The sequence below is a fragment of the Felis catus genome, chromosome C1, assembly GCF_018350175.1.
Source record: "Felis catus isolate Fca126 chromosome C1, F.catus_Fca126_mat1.0, whole genome shotgun sequence".
Taxonomy (NCBI): Eukaryota; Metazoa; Chordata; class Mammalia; order Carnivora; family Felidae; genus Felis; species Felis catus.
The window spans coordinates 40,017,453-40,034,592 of record NC_058375.1 but is presented as its reverse complement, the minus strand read 5'-3'; the positions used below and the strand labels follow the sequence as shown (position 1 = coordinate 40,034,592).

Sequence of the window (17,140 nt, the reverse complement as noted above, 5' to 3'; positions counted from 1 at the left end):
GTACAAACTCTGAAACAGAACACTGCATTCAAGCAGAGGGGAATGGAGGTGAAGAACATTGCCTGGGAAATAAAAGACATGAGATAAACTGGCATCACAATGAAACTACCTGTGCTACCTTGTTCACAAATGGCTTCCTCACGTGCTTCTTGCCAACGTAGGAGGAGTCCAGCTAAGTCCAATAAAAAATACTCGATGGAACTAAGCAGTCTCTTTTTAAAAATGCTTATTTATTTACTTTGAGAGAGAGAGAGAGAGAGAGAGAGCGCACAAGCGAGCGCAAATGGGGGAAGGGGCAGAGGGAGAGAAGAGACAGAATCCCAAGCAGGTTCCCCGCTGACAGCACAGAGCCTGAAATGGGGCTTGATCTCACGAACCCTGAGATCCAAGCCCTGAGATCATGACCTGAGCCGAAATGAAGAGTTGGACTCTTAACTGACTGAGCCACTCAGGCACCCCCTAAGCAGACTAAGCAGTCTCTTTTAAAACACTCTAGAGAGGATTAAATCCCAAGGTAGAAAATATAAAAACCTAAGCCTCATTTCTTTAAAAAATTATTAGTAGGGGGGAGAGTAAAATGAAGAAGAATTCTATGTTTTAACTTGTATGTATGATGGACATACATTGTTTGATGAGTTTTGGGTTTGCAGTCCTATATTTAAATGCACATGGAAAAATGTGGATGAAACACATTCACAAAAAATACCAACACTATTTCCATGGGGACTAAGAGAGCCATCATGCTGGGAAGGCCCAGGGGACCCAGTCTGGAGCCTAGAGCCAAGTGTGTGTGTATCTGCATCCCAGAAATAGATAAGGTCCTCTTATTATTTTTTCCCAAATAACTACATTTTTCTTTATCAGCAATAGTAAGATTTCACCAGATAGGTATAGCAACAGTATTTTTAGAACAGAAAGTTTTTTAACTTTTGTTCTCAATTTAGGAGTTTATTTTGATAGCAAGTTGGTCAAATAAAACAAATCATTGAAGTTATGTTTATTGAATCATCAATAAAAAATCAATAAAGAACAGATGATATTATAAAATGAAGACTGCCTCCAAAATTTGTAAACTGTAGTGAGCACCTGACTCCTTGATGCTCAGGTGATCAACCACCCTGACATGTGTTACCACTCCTTAACAGTCCTGTCCAGCAGGCATAGATGAGGGATCCCCAGTGACCATGCATGGGCAGGAAATGCTTTCTTGGTAGTTTGGGATGGAAACTTAAAATTAGAATGTAGTTTCCAAAGGGAAACAGTTATACATAATGGCTATACTTTAGGGCACTTCAGTGTATTTTAGATTAAAGAGGTTCACAGGCTTTTCTTAAATCTGAACCTGAATATTTCTGTTTTTATAAACTGCACATATGTACACGCACACACACAAACACATGATGGGTCCTCCTACTCTGACATGGCAACATCTCTATTCTGTTGTAATAATTTGTATACCAACTTGTCCCCTTGGAAACCAAACATTTCTTCCTACAAGAACTAGCTTATAAAAGTTTGCTTCCTTGAACACAGTAGGTGCCCAACAAATATTTGAGGGACGAAAGAGTGGATACATATGTTTGTACCAATCCTCCATTTCTAGAAGAATGCTTTATGTTTGGGGGGAAGGTGGGATACCTGGGGAATTCTTTTTCCATTTGTGAGAAAGGGGGAACAAGACAAGTGGACACCAAAGATTGGAAAAGAAAGCACAAAGGATGTCTGGGTAAGCTCTCCTCCAGCACAGATCAGGTGCTGCCTGTCTTCTGCATTTCCGAAGAGCTTTGCCACCCATTCTGTCACATTTGACTCTCACAACAACCCCATGGGAGAGATAATCATCATTTTATAGATGTGGAAACTGAAGATCAGAGAAAATAGTGCTGGATCTTAGTCTAGATCAGGGATTGGCAAACTTTTGTTATACAGGGTGAGATAGTAAGTAGCTTAGGATTGGTGGGTCCTCTGGTCTCTGTCATGACAACCTTGCCATTGTGGCATGAAAGCAGCCGTAGACAATATGTGTTCCAATAAAACACATTTAGGAAAACAGGCAGTGGGCTCAGTTTGGCCTTTTGGCCATAGTTTGCTGACCCCTGGTTTAGATCTTTTGACTCCAAATCCAGTACCCTTTGCCATACTCACAGTTAACTCTATTTGAAGTAAAATGTCCCTGACAACTATTCCAAAGCCCTGAAATACCTCTGAGGCTTTTCTGAATCATCTAAGAAAAACAAAATTATCTTCAATAGTTGTGCTAAGCATTTTTATTGCATTCAGACTCTAGGAATCACCCTTATAGCTGATTATAGTACCATTTTCTTGGTCATTCTGGATAGAAGTTGTTTTCTCTTGCCTTTGGGGTCCTGGGGGTTATGACAGCAGGACCCCAAATGTGACATCCTCATGGCTGACGGCAGCAACAGAGAAGCCATCCCTTTGCAAGGCTGGCTGGAAAGGGCCTCAGCATTTTGCACTGCCAACCTGCACACTTTGCTCTTTCTTTCTTCAAAAATCGTCATTCTCCAGAAACCTAACTGCTACTCCCCTCATCTGCAAAGTCCCTGAGGGGGCAGCCAGATGGGTAGCTGCTGTTGATAAAAACTTCTGAGTTGAGTAAGGATTCTTGTGAATGTTAGAACCCCGAGCTCAGGATGAAATTCTGTTCTCCAAGCACATGATAAAATCTCCAGTCACCTTAAGATCACCTGCATGGCAGTAATCCGCATGCTGGGTTAACTGCAGCCAACTCTGAATCCCAAGACTCCCTCCCTGCCAGTCCTGAGATGTCAGATGGCTCAAAATCTACCTGAACACACCCTAAAGAGGGTCAGAGAGACCTGAAGCTGTTATTACACACTTCAGCTGTTATTACACACTTCAGCTGTTATTACACACACACACACACACACACACACACACACACACACACACACACACTGTGTGTGTGTTTCAAAACTTATTTGCTGTATAACTTTGGTTAAGCCATTTAAGCTTCATCAGCATATTCCTTTATCTGGGAAAACAGGGATAATCCCTTATCCTCACAATCAGAGAATCACTGTGAGGGTTAACTATGTTTAACACACAGACTAACAGCAGCTACCATTTATTCAGGGTCTGCCTTGTGTCAGGCACTGTGCTAAGTGGCCTACTGTTACCCAATTTAATCCTGTGTGAAATGGGTACTATCAGGCCCATTGTGCTGATAAGAACAATAGACTAAGACATGTTAAGTAACCTGCCCAAAGGTAACCGGTAAGTAGGGTCCACGGTTAGGATCTGAATAAGCCCAGATCTGTGTGACTTTTGGGCTCAAGCTTTTCTCTCCACAGGGCCTGGCTTCTGTGAAAAGGCACAGCAGAGTGTCCAGCATCAAGTAAGCACTCAAGGACATGCACACACTCTGTGCTGGGGTCTCTTCCCCTTCTTCACACTGACTGGGGATGCTTTGAGATTCTGGAGCATCCATGGCTCTGTTCCCACCCACTCCACCTCTGTGGGTTTTACATGGTGTTGGGCATTCTGGGTCTTCACTTTTCTTCTGCAGGCTCAGGGTTAGTAGAACCAACTAGTCAGAGAATTTCTTTTCTTTTGGTAGTTCACACAGTTGTTTCAAACTAAGTATGGTTTAAAGTTTTTGTACTCTAAGTGTGGTCCCTGTACCAGTATTGTTGGCATCATCTGGAGACTTGATACAGAAATGTAATGATGTAAGAAATGCAGCTTCAGCTTACTGCTGTGTGGCCTTAGCTAACCAAGTTCAAGTAATGTCCCTACACATTGGTTTCTGAGAAAACTATACATCTAATCCTTAGTAGCAGGGAAGGGAAGCACAGATGGGAAAAGTCCTCATCAGAATTTCTTTGTGTACATTATTTCTTTTCATCCCCCAATTCTGCATTCCCACTTTGTTCCTTTCTGCTGCAGTAATTGTACCTGTAAAATGAACTTAAGATTACTTTTTCATGGAATTATTAGGGAGATTAAAAGTGATAATGCATGCAAAGTGCCTGGCATATAACGGATGCTCAGTGGATGCTGGTTCCTTGTCTTTCTTCTCTCATGCCCCATTAAATGTTGCTTTCTACTACTGTCTATGAGACTGTTATCTTCTCATTGAGGTTCCAACCTTCTTAAAGGGAGAGAATGTTTTTGATGCTTTTCTTTTATATTGGAGCACATAATATGCTATAGGCACACAGACCCCATGTATAACAGGCATCTACAACATGCCAGATACCATGAGTGGGCCCCAAAATGACCAAGATATTGTTCCTGACTTCAGGAGACTTAATGTGTAGAAGGGAAAAATAGATATAAGAATTAATTATAGCTCAGCAAAAATAATAAATATACCAGAGATATTTCTTTTAAAACCATATACAAGAACAAGAACAATAACGAAAGTATACACATAACAGAGGAGATGAAGACTGATTCTGACTGAGCAGAGTACAGAAGGCTTCCTGGAGGTAGAGGCACATGAGCTCAGCTTTGAAGAAACAGTAAAATTTTGATAGGATTTTCCTACCAAGGGATGACCTTCCAACCTGAGGGCTGAATCCAAGCACTGCATGAATTTACCCCACAGGTATTTACTGAACACTTGTCATGTGCGAGACATAGTTCCATTTACTGAGACTAGAAGAGAACAAAAATACTTGGTTTCTGCCATCACTGAATCTATATTCTGATTGAGGGTGATGGAGCAAGACAAGAAACATAAATAAAATATAAAAGTTGTCAGATGATGGTGAGTACTGGGGAGGAAATAAAGCAGAGGAGGGAAAAGTATAGGGGATGGGGTTGCAATATTTTAATAGAATGGTCAAGTGAGGCCTCGCTGCTAAGGTGACATGAGAGCAGAGACCTGAGGGAAAGGAGGCAGCCAGTCCCTTCTCTCTGAGGGCAGGGCATCCCAAACAGAAGAAATCTTTTTTTTAAAGGTTTATTTATTTATTTTGAGAGAGAAAGACAGAGAAAGAGAGGGAGTAAGCAAGAGGGGCAGAGAGAGGGAGACAAAGAATCCCAAGCAGGCTCTGTACTGTCAGCACAGAGCCTGATGTGGGGTTTAATCCCACAAACCATAACATGCTCCTGAGGCAGGAGCATGCCTGGAACGTCAGAGCAATGACACAAGTGAACGTGAGGGCAGCCCCCACTGCACTTGCTAAGTGACTAAACAGGAAAGGGGCACCCCTGGTTTCTTCAAACTGACTCTGTAATGCTGCGGAATAAGACATATATGAAAACCATGCCAGCCCACTCCCCTCAGCCCTGCAGATCAGGGGAACGATCTCACTGACATATCCTTTCAAAACCATCTCTTAATGTATCCCTGTTCCTCACTAGGTGGGGAGCAACTTGGGGCCAAGATGCTATTTTATTCATCTCTGTATCCCCAGGACTTACCAAAGGATCCATAACATTGTTGGATAGTCAGTAAATACCTGTTGGGTGAACAGATGAATATGATCTATTCACATACATACTTACATCCTCTTAACCCACTCAATTTCCCATATACCAAACAGAAAGGGACCAGGAAGAGCTGCAAACTTTTTTACCAGGGCCTTACCCATGTCCAGAAGAATCAGTACCATGAGACACATCTGAAAGACCTGTAGTCTTTAGTCTGAAGGAGAGAAGACTCTAGAGGTGCTCAGAGCCAATTCTAATATTTGAAAGGCTGTCATGGGAAAGCGGGGGTAGGCTTGTCATAAGGGAGAGAATAAAGATCTGGGAGAAGAAAGTTAGGGAGCAGATTTCTGCCTTGATAAAAGGAAGAACTTTCTAATAATGATTGATGAGAGTGTGGCTGCCTTGTGAGGTGGTAAGGGTGCCATGACTAGAAGTATGCAGAGACCAATGTTTGTTATCAGGGAAGGGGGCAGCAGTCAGTAAGACGGACTGATCCCTTGTAACGCTAAGATGAAAGGTTCTAAATTATATTTTATTTATTAATTTGAGGAACAGGGGCTAAGTTTTTTATTGTTCATTTCTTGCATTTCCAGTATTCCTTGGTGACATCCGTGGCCTGAGGCTCTTTGCCACAGTCCTGAACCACCACACAACTGCAACCAACCACTTCATGGGATTTTCCTTCTCTGTCAGTTTTACAGAGGCCTACCCATTCCCCTAGTTTCTTGTCATCAACCTGAATTTGGTTGATTTGGTGTTCAGCACAAAGGGCCTCTGCCAGCTTGACATACATAGGTTCATCCAGTTGGACGCAAGCACACAAAGATGGGCTTGGTGCTTGCTTGTCTAAGGCTTTGGCAGCTTCGTGAATTCCATGTGCTAGGTCATCGTGGAATGAGTCTTTCAACACTTCTTGTAAAGCAGTATTAATGTCCATTATACCTCCAGCTACAATGCCTTCCCTGGCCATGGTGGTGGGTTATGGGTGGAGCCAAATCTTGAGTGTACCCTAGCCTCCCCCTCTGCACTACTGGGCGGCAGCAGGGAAAGAACTAAATCGTATTTATTTTAGACCCAACACTCCCAACGTGTTTCAGTTTATCCTGATTTCTAACTGAGGAAATAAAAAGGATAGAGAATAATTACTAAGCACCTACAAGCAAAACACATTACATATATCATTATTTAAATCTTCACAACTTCTGAAGCAGACATTTTTTTATGTAAGTACTATTTTTTTTTATTTAAATTCAAGTTAGCTTAAAAAATTTTTTGTTAAGTTTGAGAGAGAGTGTGATTGGTGGGGGGTGGGTGCAGAGAGAGGGAGAGAGAGAATCCTAACTAGGCCCTGCGCTGTTAATGCAGAGCCCTATATGAGGCTCAAATCCATGAACCCATGAGATCATGACCTGAGCCGAAACCAAGAGTTGGTCCCTAAACCGACTGAGCCACCCAAGTGCCCCAAGTTAGTTTTTTTTTAATGTTTATTTATATTTGAGAGAGAGAGAGAGAGACTCTGACAGGGCGCTAGTGGGGGAGGGGCAGAGAGAGAAGGGGACAGAGGATCTGAGAGTAGGGGAGGGGCAGAGAGAAGGGGGGAACAGAGGATCTGAAGCAGTCTCTGTGCTGACAGCAGCGAGCCCAACGCGGGGCTTAAACTCACCAACTGTGAGATCATGACCTGAGCTAAAGTTAGAGGCTTAACCAACTGAGCCGCCCAGCTGCCCCTTAAATTCAAGTTAGTTAACGTATAGTGTAGTACTGGTTTCAGGAGTAGAGTCCAGTGATTCATCACTTTGAGGCAGGCATTTCTATCCCTGTTTTACAGTAGGGGAATCTGAGGCCCAGGAAGTAGATGTAACATATCCAAGGTTATTTGGCTGCAGAATAGTAGCCAGACTCCTCTGATTCCAGAGCCTGTGCATTTTTTTTTGCTGTGCCCTGGTTTCTTGAATATGTGCTCATTTGTATGCTAAACACCTGCTGGACATGGCACAGTGTGTCTGAGACTTTGACAGAGCCTGAGTTTTCTAGGACTATCTCATTCTTCTCATTTAATTTCAATATATACCACCCAAGTATCCCATTCCCACTTTCTAACTTGGTTGTGCCTGCCAAACTGGATCTAGTATATCACAGAATGACAGTCTTGGAAAGGACTTTAGTATCAATCATCTTCAAGTCTGTTCTCCAGATTCTGAAACTGAGGACTGAGGAAGAAGCAAGGAGTTCATGGTCTACGAGAAAGTCAGACCTATGAATCAATAATGATAGTGGAGTATGGTTCAGTGTTATGACAGTAGGAGAGAGGGATTTCTGAGACTAATTCAAAAAGATTGATAGGAGACAGCCACACAATAGACGGAGAAGGGCATTCCAGCAGGAGGAGGAAGCATGAGCATCTATCCCTTGAGGAGACAGACCTGCCATTCGGTTCACAGCCACTACTTCCAGGAGGCCGCTGATTGTTGGTATCAACCTGAAATGTCAATACTGTTTCCAAGTTGAATCTGGGCTCAGATGTATATGTGACATCTCCCCATACCTCTGACACAGATTCAAGAATCATTTAGGCATCTGAAATTCTGAGTGTGTCTGCTTTCTGCCAACAACAAACACTATTGAAAAAGACAGGACCTGGTCTCCCTTATTTCGAATTCTTGAAGTATTTAAAATTACATTGAACCAGTACTAGGTTATTTCCAGAGGCTACATTCTGGCTTCCTAAGTAGACGTAGTTTCCTGAGAAGCTGAGAACTCATCATGTAGCATCAATATGGCAATGAGCAAAACACTTGTCCCACAGTGGGCATTCAGTATGAGCTTGCTGAACTAAATGTATTTCTTAATGGACCCTAAATCCCTTAAGGGCAGGGACATGGATCTTATTAATCTTGGTATGACCAATGTCTGGCACATAGTAGGCTTCCAATAAATCTATGTTGAATGAATGAATGAGTGAATGAACTCAATAAGTGAATGAACTCAATGAATAAATAGGAACAAAAATAGTTATTTTTTGAGTGCTTACCATGTGCCAGTTATTGTACTGAGTGCTTTATTTTTTTTCTAGCTTTACTGAGATATAGTCAACAAATATGACTGTTAAGATATTTAAAGTGCACATCATGATGATATGATACGATTTGATATGATGTGCAATGATAAAACACATTTATTTATTTACTTACTCGTATTTTTGGTGAGAACATTTAAGTTCTAGCTGAGTATGTTATTTCTCTCATCTCATCTGCTCCCTGAAACAATCCTACAAGGTAGGCATTATCACTGCCATTTACAATCAAGAAGACTGATGCCCAGAGACCTCAGATCCCAAGACCCAAGTCCATCTGGCTCCAAAGTCCAAACAGGCTGTTAACAGAGTTTCCTGATTTCAGAGGCAGTATCACCCAAACTGTTCACGTAAATGTGAAACAAAGCCTGTGTTACTGGGGTAAGGTTCATGGAAATGCAGAGTATACAAAATGATTTCCAGCAGTCCCCAGAGCAGGAAGGACTGGTTACAAAACTACAATATTCCACAAAGAAAGCCAACCGACAAATTCCCAAAGGAGGTTTTTTTTTTTAACCTCTTTTGGTTTGTCCTATAAAATAAGTTGCTCCAATGACAGATCTTCAAATATGTATTTCAATAATATACCTCAACAAATGACAAAATGAAACTAATCTGAACCCTATTTTTCTTCTGTCTGTTCAGGGAAGAAAGGCGATTCATGAGATAAAAAGCTAGTATCAAGTACTTAGTTTAAAAAAAAAGCTGAAAGAGAAAAAATAGGTAATGTACGAGGGATAATAGAAACCTCAGCGACAACCACCTCACCCTTCAGCATTTATCACACAAAAACAAGTGTTCAGACTGATGACCCTGGGGCAATGAAAGATTCTTAATCGAAACAACACTCAATTAAATTATGTTCAGAATATTCTTACAGACAGGAAAGAATAGTCAAACATTTAAACATATTTTTAACAAGGGTTGAAACAAAAAGAGGAGGATTTTGGCAAACTCCCAGCTAGTCAGAGAAATGAACCAGAATTCTTAATTCTTGGTTGGCTTACTCTCACATACAACAAAAGGTCTGCATGTCAGACAGACAAGACTTTCCACCCAGAATGGATGCAAAACCAACAAGTGATTCCAGAAACGCAGCTGATGTTAAACGATGGTCTAACAACAACAAAGGAGGAAGGGGTAGAAAAAGTCATCAGGTTAGTAGTAATTGTATACACTGTAATTAGCCTTTGGGCAAAATGAGATTCTGTGGGTGAAATGTCTGTGGGTGAAAGGAAGTGCTGTGTGTAACACTAAGACAACGGCTTCCAAAACTCCCATCAGACACTGTGGAGAAGGCGTGTGTGGAGGCTTCCGATATCATGTTGGGATTTAGATTAAATGAGATAACTTATGTGAGAGGGCCTGGCACAAGGTAGATGCTTTATAAATATTAACTGAGTATAAATCTATTAAAACTGTCTTTATCCAAAGTAAAAGAAAATTCATGGCTCTCAATGAAGGAGGTGAGAAAAATAACTTGTCTGTGCAGAGCTGGAGAAGGACTTTGTCAGAGAATCTTTGTCAGTGTGTCATTTCTGAAATCAGGGCTTGGGGATCTCTGGCCTTGGATTCACCACTAACAGCGGTGTGAAATGCAGAGATGAGTACCCCATCCCTATCATCAAGGAGTTCACTGATAGTGAAGTACCAGACAGGAATCTCATGATCATGTTAGGATCTGACAAATGCTAAAATAGATATTTCCCAGATCCATGAAAAAAAAAAAAAAAGAAACAAGAATCAAAGCACATTTTCCCTTTTCATCACCAGGTGCTTGCAGATAAGAAATAAGACAAAATCAAGAAATAAAAACCCAAGAACAAAAGGACTCATGCAGAAATGGGTCTGTAGTGTAAGAAGCAAGGAGGGAAGCCATCTTCTTTGATTTTTTTTTTTTAAAGCTAAGGGCTTCTTGGGGAATGGCTATTCTGTGCAAGTGTGACCAGCATCATTACACTGAGTCAAGTACCTGGGAGAGGTGAAAATGAAGGAGTGCCCAGGAATGTGTGTGAGAACTGCAAAACATAAATACCTTCTATGGCTCACCTCTTTTGGGCAATGGAAAATGAAATGTTACCCTGACAATCAGAAAACCAAAGGAACTCATGATTTAAATCATGCCCAGAACATGCTTAGTACTCGGTAATTTTTAACAAAAATGCCTAATGTTTGATGGGGCTGTGTTGGTGCAGAAGGGATGGATCCATCTGGCACCATATTCGGTTTCTCCTGAGAGCCATTAAGACTTTCCTAGGACACCAAGGCCTCTGCTTGCCCACTCATGTGTAGTAGAGAACCCCACCTCTTTCTTAACAGAAAACAGGAGGTCATCAGGTAGGAACTATCCCAAACTGCCTCCTTCCCTTCTACTACAAACTTATCCCTAATAGAGCTCCTCCTGGCTTAGAATGACAGTCCATAAAATGCTGGAGGAAAAAAAAAGTTCCTAGGGCAATGTTATGTATTATACCATTCCTTTTAAGATTTGTAACACGCATTAGCACAGACTCAAAGAAGCAGTGATTAAAAAAAAAACAACCCTTTTTAATTTGGTTCACTTCAGTTTCCCAAACTCATTTGGTCACAGAACCTCTTTTAAAAAAACATATAACCTATTAAACACCTTTGGGAAAGACTTTTAGATGAGATTCCCAAATGAGCACTACTCTTTGAAACAGGACAGAATACTGCCTCAGGATATAATTACCCTAGCCTGGGGGTGTGGGCCCCAGCTCTGAGCTATAGTTCCTGAGATACCAGAGGGGCCCACAGGAAAAAGGAAATGAAGCCAGAGAACAGTTCTAAGGTCTCTTTTTACTGTAACAGTCTATGATTCTGTTTCTCAGAGGACATCACATAGACTTGCTCTGGGATAATCTAGACACAGGACAGAGATGCATAGTGGGGAGGGGGTCAGACGTCTGAAGACATATTTTCATCCTGTACAAATCTGGGTCTAGCTCCCTATGTATCAGCATACAATAGCTCAAGGAGTTTCACTCAGAGAACCAAAGACCCAGGGGAGAAACAAAACATAATTGTGTGTGGCTGTATGGACACCAAAGCAGAAGTACACATATAGAGGTGCACAGATACAGCCATACACTTGCACATTATCTATACTTAACTAACTAGGCACAATACCCTGGGAGCCACTTTAGTATTGCAGATAAAAACAGAGTCAAACAGGAGTGCCTGGGTGGCGCAGTTGGTTGAGGTCTGACTCCTGATTTCCGCTCAGGTCATGATCCTTGGGTGTGGGATTGAGCCCCATTTCGGGCTCCACGCTGGATGTGACCCCTGCTTGGGACTCTCTCTCTCTCTCTCTCTTTCTCCCTCTACCCCTCTCCCCCACTCACGCGCTCTCTCTCTAAAGTAAATTTTTAAAAAATAGAGTCAAATAAACATGGGTTCAATTTTGTTCTGACACTTAGAAGTTGTGTGACCTTGAACAAGTTAGTTAACTTTTCTGAGCCAGTTTCCTTACCTGTAAAATAGGGCTAATAATACCTATACCTCACAGAACTGCTGTGAGAATTATATACTATTTACCAGATGCTGTTCTGCGTGTTTTATATGTTGATGCTCACAATAATCCTATCAATATCCCTATGTTACAAATGAGAAAACCGAGGCACAGAGAGGGGAAAAACTTGCCTGTTACACAGCTAGTAACTAATGAGGCTGGGATGCTAACACAAGCAGTCTATGTCTTAATCACAAAGCTATCCTGCCTAGCACAGTTCCAGATTATAGTAGGTCTATGATATTCCCCGGGAAGACACAGACACACATACACAAATATACAAATACCCTACACCTTCTCTTCCTCTCTCGGATTTAAAATGTGCTGTTTTTGTCATTAGTTTGTTACACGGGCAGTTCAAGTGGGCAGCATGCAGACACCAGCTTCCCAAACACAAGGATCCTACGTGGCTCTTCAAGGAACAGAAGAACAATTCAACATTATAAATGATGACTCACGACCACTATTTTCACAAACAGCCTGCTAATTAAACTTTCTTATGAACCTTGCTAACCAATTTTTCCAATGCATGGAGGAAAAATCATTCATTATAGACCGGAATCCGAAATCTAATATTAACAGCACAAGTAGGATCTGTGGCATTGTAATTTGATCAGCTTGAGCATTAATAACAGTTAGACACTGATGTCTGAGGCAGTTAATCAGCTTTTGTTGAGATGTACATAGATAACTGAACAAAACATCTGGAAGACAGACGAGAAAGTAAAACTAGCTTATCATAAGGGGTTTAGTATTTACTTTATCCTTACAAATCCCCTCCTCACAATGTTCTATCTTCTAGGTGACCACAGTAATATCCTGAATTGGTATAGCACTTTAACGACTTACCAACACATTAGTAGCTCATCTCCCGTCAACACACAGTAAGGTGGAAAGTACCAGTGTCGTTTTCCCCATTTTATGTACAACAATCTGAGGCACAGAACAGTTTGATCCACTGAAAGTCCCATAGCTATAATGAGAACTTGGTGGAACCTTCCATTTTATCATGTTGCCACTCATAGAGGTGGCCTGGTTTTAAAAACAATCTCAGAAATCATCCTGGCATTTTCAAATACTGAACTGAAGGCTTTCATTTACAATCTTCCAGAACCACTAAAACTGCTATTCATTATTACCGTAGCTATTTCTGAGGTTTACTGGAATACATCCTACACAGCCACATGCAAGATTCAGGATGAAACAGCAAGAATGCGAGGAACCTTCTCTGTGAAAGTCTCTTGTTCCAACTGGCAGCAGCATGTGGTCAGACAGACATGGGTACACAGACAGCTCGGTCAGTCACTTCAAACAACGTGAGCTTTGGTTTCCTCATCTAAAGAATGGGGCTGCTATTACCTCTTGGGGTTGTGGTCAGGATTAAATGAGATAACAAATATAAAGCAACTGGCATCCAGCAGTTCTTAATAAATGTAAGGTCCCATTCCACTCTCCTGCCTTCTCATATGGCATTTCCTATTTCCTATTTGGAATTATATAACTGAGGACTGAACCAAGAACAAATAGATACCTACTTTTCCTTTCCTCTGTCTTTATCCATCTATTGGCCCAGGGGTAGGACACTTGGTGAGAAGAGGGAAGCAGTCAAGAGACAGAAGGGGCCCCTCCCATTTATAGGCTGCTTTAGTTTACAAGTGCCTCCACATGTGTCAGCTGTTTGAATTCCAAGTCACATGCAAAGAAGGTAGGGTAAGGATCTATCTTCGTATTGTATGTCGAGACAATGGGAGGTCCACAAGAAAAAGTGACTTATGCAAGGCCAGGCACATACCTATTATGTGCGTGTGTGAGAGGGGCTGGGGAGTAGTGCAAGATTTCATTGATATCTGTCTCACTTCTGGTTAGAGTTCACTGCACTGTGTCTGGTATTTCTGAGAAGGAAGCATTCGGTATGTGTGTGTATGTTGGGGAGGGTGGAGCACTCTGGGGTAGTGCTGTATTTCTTTTGTACTTAGACATGGTCTGTCTCATTGAAAAAGCTCCACTTACTGGCAAGGGGCACTGGGGAAGAGAAAAGGTGGCTGAGAACTAGTTCCAGTTTCCAGGGTCAGGGCCAGAAGGTGAGAGTAACATTTGATTTTCCTGTTTGCTGTCCAGCTCAGAGTCCTGGGCAATGCAGAACCTGCCAGAACTCATTGCAGGGACCCTTACCAGGAAGATGGTAGCAGAGTACTGAAGTATCTGTGTGCCCAGCCTCAGGGTTTGAGGGGAGAGGGGAAGACTGAAGAGACCTGGAGACCAGTTAATACCTCAGTTCATGGCAGCAGGCAAGGAAGCTCACTTCAGAACACTTCCTTTGGCACATTGTTTACAAAAACAGTGAAAACAGGGACTCCAGTCAGGCAGCCTCTCTCTGTCACTGACTTCCTTGGCCAGAAAAAAACATGTCAATCAATCCAACATGGGCTCAAGCAAGAAAGATGAAGAAAGAAAAACTCTATGTATGTGATTTCAGGCTTCATATCCCATCCTGTATCATAGCTGGCAAGTGTCTCCACAGAGGTCTGTGGGCTAATGTGAGTGTCGGGGGGAAGGTGGGAGGGGGCTGGGATCCTGCTTACCACTGGAGAATGGGATCAAGGTTGTCACCATCCATTTTTCCTTCATGTAAAGAAAACTTAGGCTAGGTGGTTGGTTACTTCTCAGACAAGTCACCTAGCCACATGTAATGTAATTTTCCTTCTGGTTCTCCTTTTACCATTCATTCTATGCCCATTTTGCTCTACCTTGCTTTTTAAAAAACCCATAGCTATTTTAATTCTAGCTCTCTTTCATATTATCTTACAAAGCCAATTCAAATCCTCTTTTAATCAAATGGCACGTGAGTACATAAAAAGGCAAAAAGAGGAGACAGGACAGGCAGCAAGCAAAGAAAAGAAAAAAAAGAAGAAAGAGCAAGGAAAAGAAGAAGCCAAGTGCTCTTGACTCAAGTCTTCTTTGGGGGGCACTGGCCTCAATATGTTGGCTATTTTGATAGGGTCAGAGGAAGTACTAAATGTCAAAGCCTCTGAAAACAGACACAAAGGGAAATTTGGGGGATTATTAAGTATACGCTTTATGCTCATACCACCAATAAAATGATTAAATCTGAGTCAAGATGTTTGTGGTAAGAAATTCCATTATCAGCCATAGGAATTAGAGTAATTACCCGAACTATCTGTATCCACTTAATGGTAATGGGACCTCACATATCACCAGACATCCAACTACAAAACAAGGGCCAAGCAGAAAACCACATTTGTAAGTCAGCAAGAAACTGAAGTAGGTGCAAGGAGAGTCACTGAGAGAACTTGTGCCTGACCTCAGCAAGATAAACAATGATCCTCAAATCACAGGCACCATGGGGAGTCTGCAAATTGTCCACCTCCTTCTGTGTTAGGTTGGGTTATTTATTAGGAAAGTAGAAAAAAACACAGACTTTGGAGTCTGACAAACTTGGGTTCAAATCTTAGCCCTACCGCTTATTAGCTATGACCTTGGATAAATTACTTAACCTTTCTGAGCTTCAGTTATTTCATCAACACAAAGGGGCCACTAATAACACTTTCCCACGGAATAGTCCTGACTGTTCCATTCACTATCCCTTGAAGATGTCTCTGAAGACTTGCTCAACTGCTTCCCTCTTCATGGACTAGTCTCCCACAACCTGCTCTCTACCAAGATCAAGGCTCATTTGACACTTGTTCTGAGAACCCCAGCCTACTGTCGTCTTTCTCTCTTTTGAACACCCATAGCTGATGTGTTCATATTCATTTAGCACAGCCAGAGTGACAAGGTAACAGATCACAGACTTTGCAGTCAGACAGATCTAACCCCACTCTCCAGCTAACTGTTCTAAGTCTTGGCTTCCTTATCTATAAAATGGGGATAATACCACTGATCATACATAACTGACATAAAGCTTCAATGAGATAATATATATAATACGTAGCTGACACACAGCAGGCATTCCATCAAAACTCCGTCCTTCTGTGATGCGTCCTTCTGTGCTAATGAAACTACTAGCCAGGGTCAGGAAGGGTCAGTTTGGACCTTGGTGAAAAACAAAACAAACACCCCCCACCCTCACCCCCACTACCATCACACGCAAAACAGTAAAGGTGGACAGACATGCGTTCCAGCCCCTTCCAGACCTGCAGGCTGCCGTAGGACCCCATACTTTGTCCTGGCTTCCCCCATCACTGCCCTGCTGGCAGCAACGTGTGGGCACGAACTATGTCTTATCCTCTCTGGCTTCTTCACAGACCCTGATACAGAATTTAAGAGAAGAGAAGGAAAGGGAATAACATTTATTTGGTCTGAGAGAGCAGACACTAAATAAATACTGTTGGCTGAATGAAAATGTTTTACAAATGTAAAAGCCTTATCCAAATATATGGTCTCTATCTGAATTTTATCTTCTCTCCAAACTAGAAATATCTTCTCCCATCAAAGCTCAATTTGGGGACTGTAGAAAAAATAAAAAGGCAACTTAAAGATCTTTAGTTCTTACAAGGAATGAAGACAGATACAGAGTTCATCAGTTAAGAGCAGTAAGGGAGATGTGGAATGGGGCTGTTGTGGGGTGGGGGAGGCAGACTGAAAAGAGAAATCACCCTGCCACACCTCCCAGAAGACAAGAAAAAAAATGAATTTCCCATTAACACATTTCAGAAAGCACTTTCCTCCTACCCTGAAGCTGATGAATTACATTTTTAGATAATGTGTGGAAATTTCAGTTTGACATTACCTTCCTGCTTAGTTCCTAGTCTCAATCAACCAGGTCATTCTACAGAGAAGGGGGAGGGAGTGAGGGAAGGAGTGTGTGTGGGGGTGTGTGTGTATGTACTGGGGGAAGGAGGGGAGGCTGGGTGAACAGGGAATTGGTCCTACGAACCAAACAGTCAGCTAAAGCACAGAAATAGAAAATCCTTAAAATACCCAGGCCTGATTCACATCCCAGGTAAAAATCCTTTGAGACATTTCTCTTGGGACATGAGAATACTTTCCTACGGTTATCTGAGTTTGGAAGCGGGGCAGAACCATCTAATATGGAAGGGAAGATGAAGGGGAAGATAGCCAGGGGGCAAAAGGAAACCATACCTGCTCTATAA

General features: G+C 42.0%; 1 protein-coding gene and 1 pseudogene across 6 annotated transcripts in view; both read right to left on the bottom strand.

The window, feature by feature from the left end:
* The window catches only part of ELAVL4 (ELAV like RNA binding protein 4), a 146,335-nt gene that overhangs the window by 27,475 nt on the left and 101,720 nt on the right, over positions 1 to 17,140 (bottom strand). The window lies entirely within an intron of this gene.
* Positions 5,697 to 6,591, bottom strand: LOC101085559 (annotated as a pseudogene).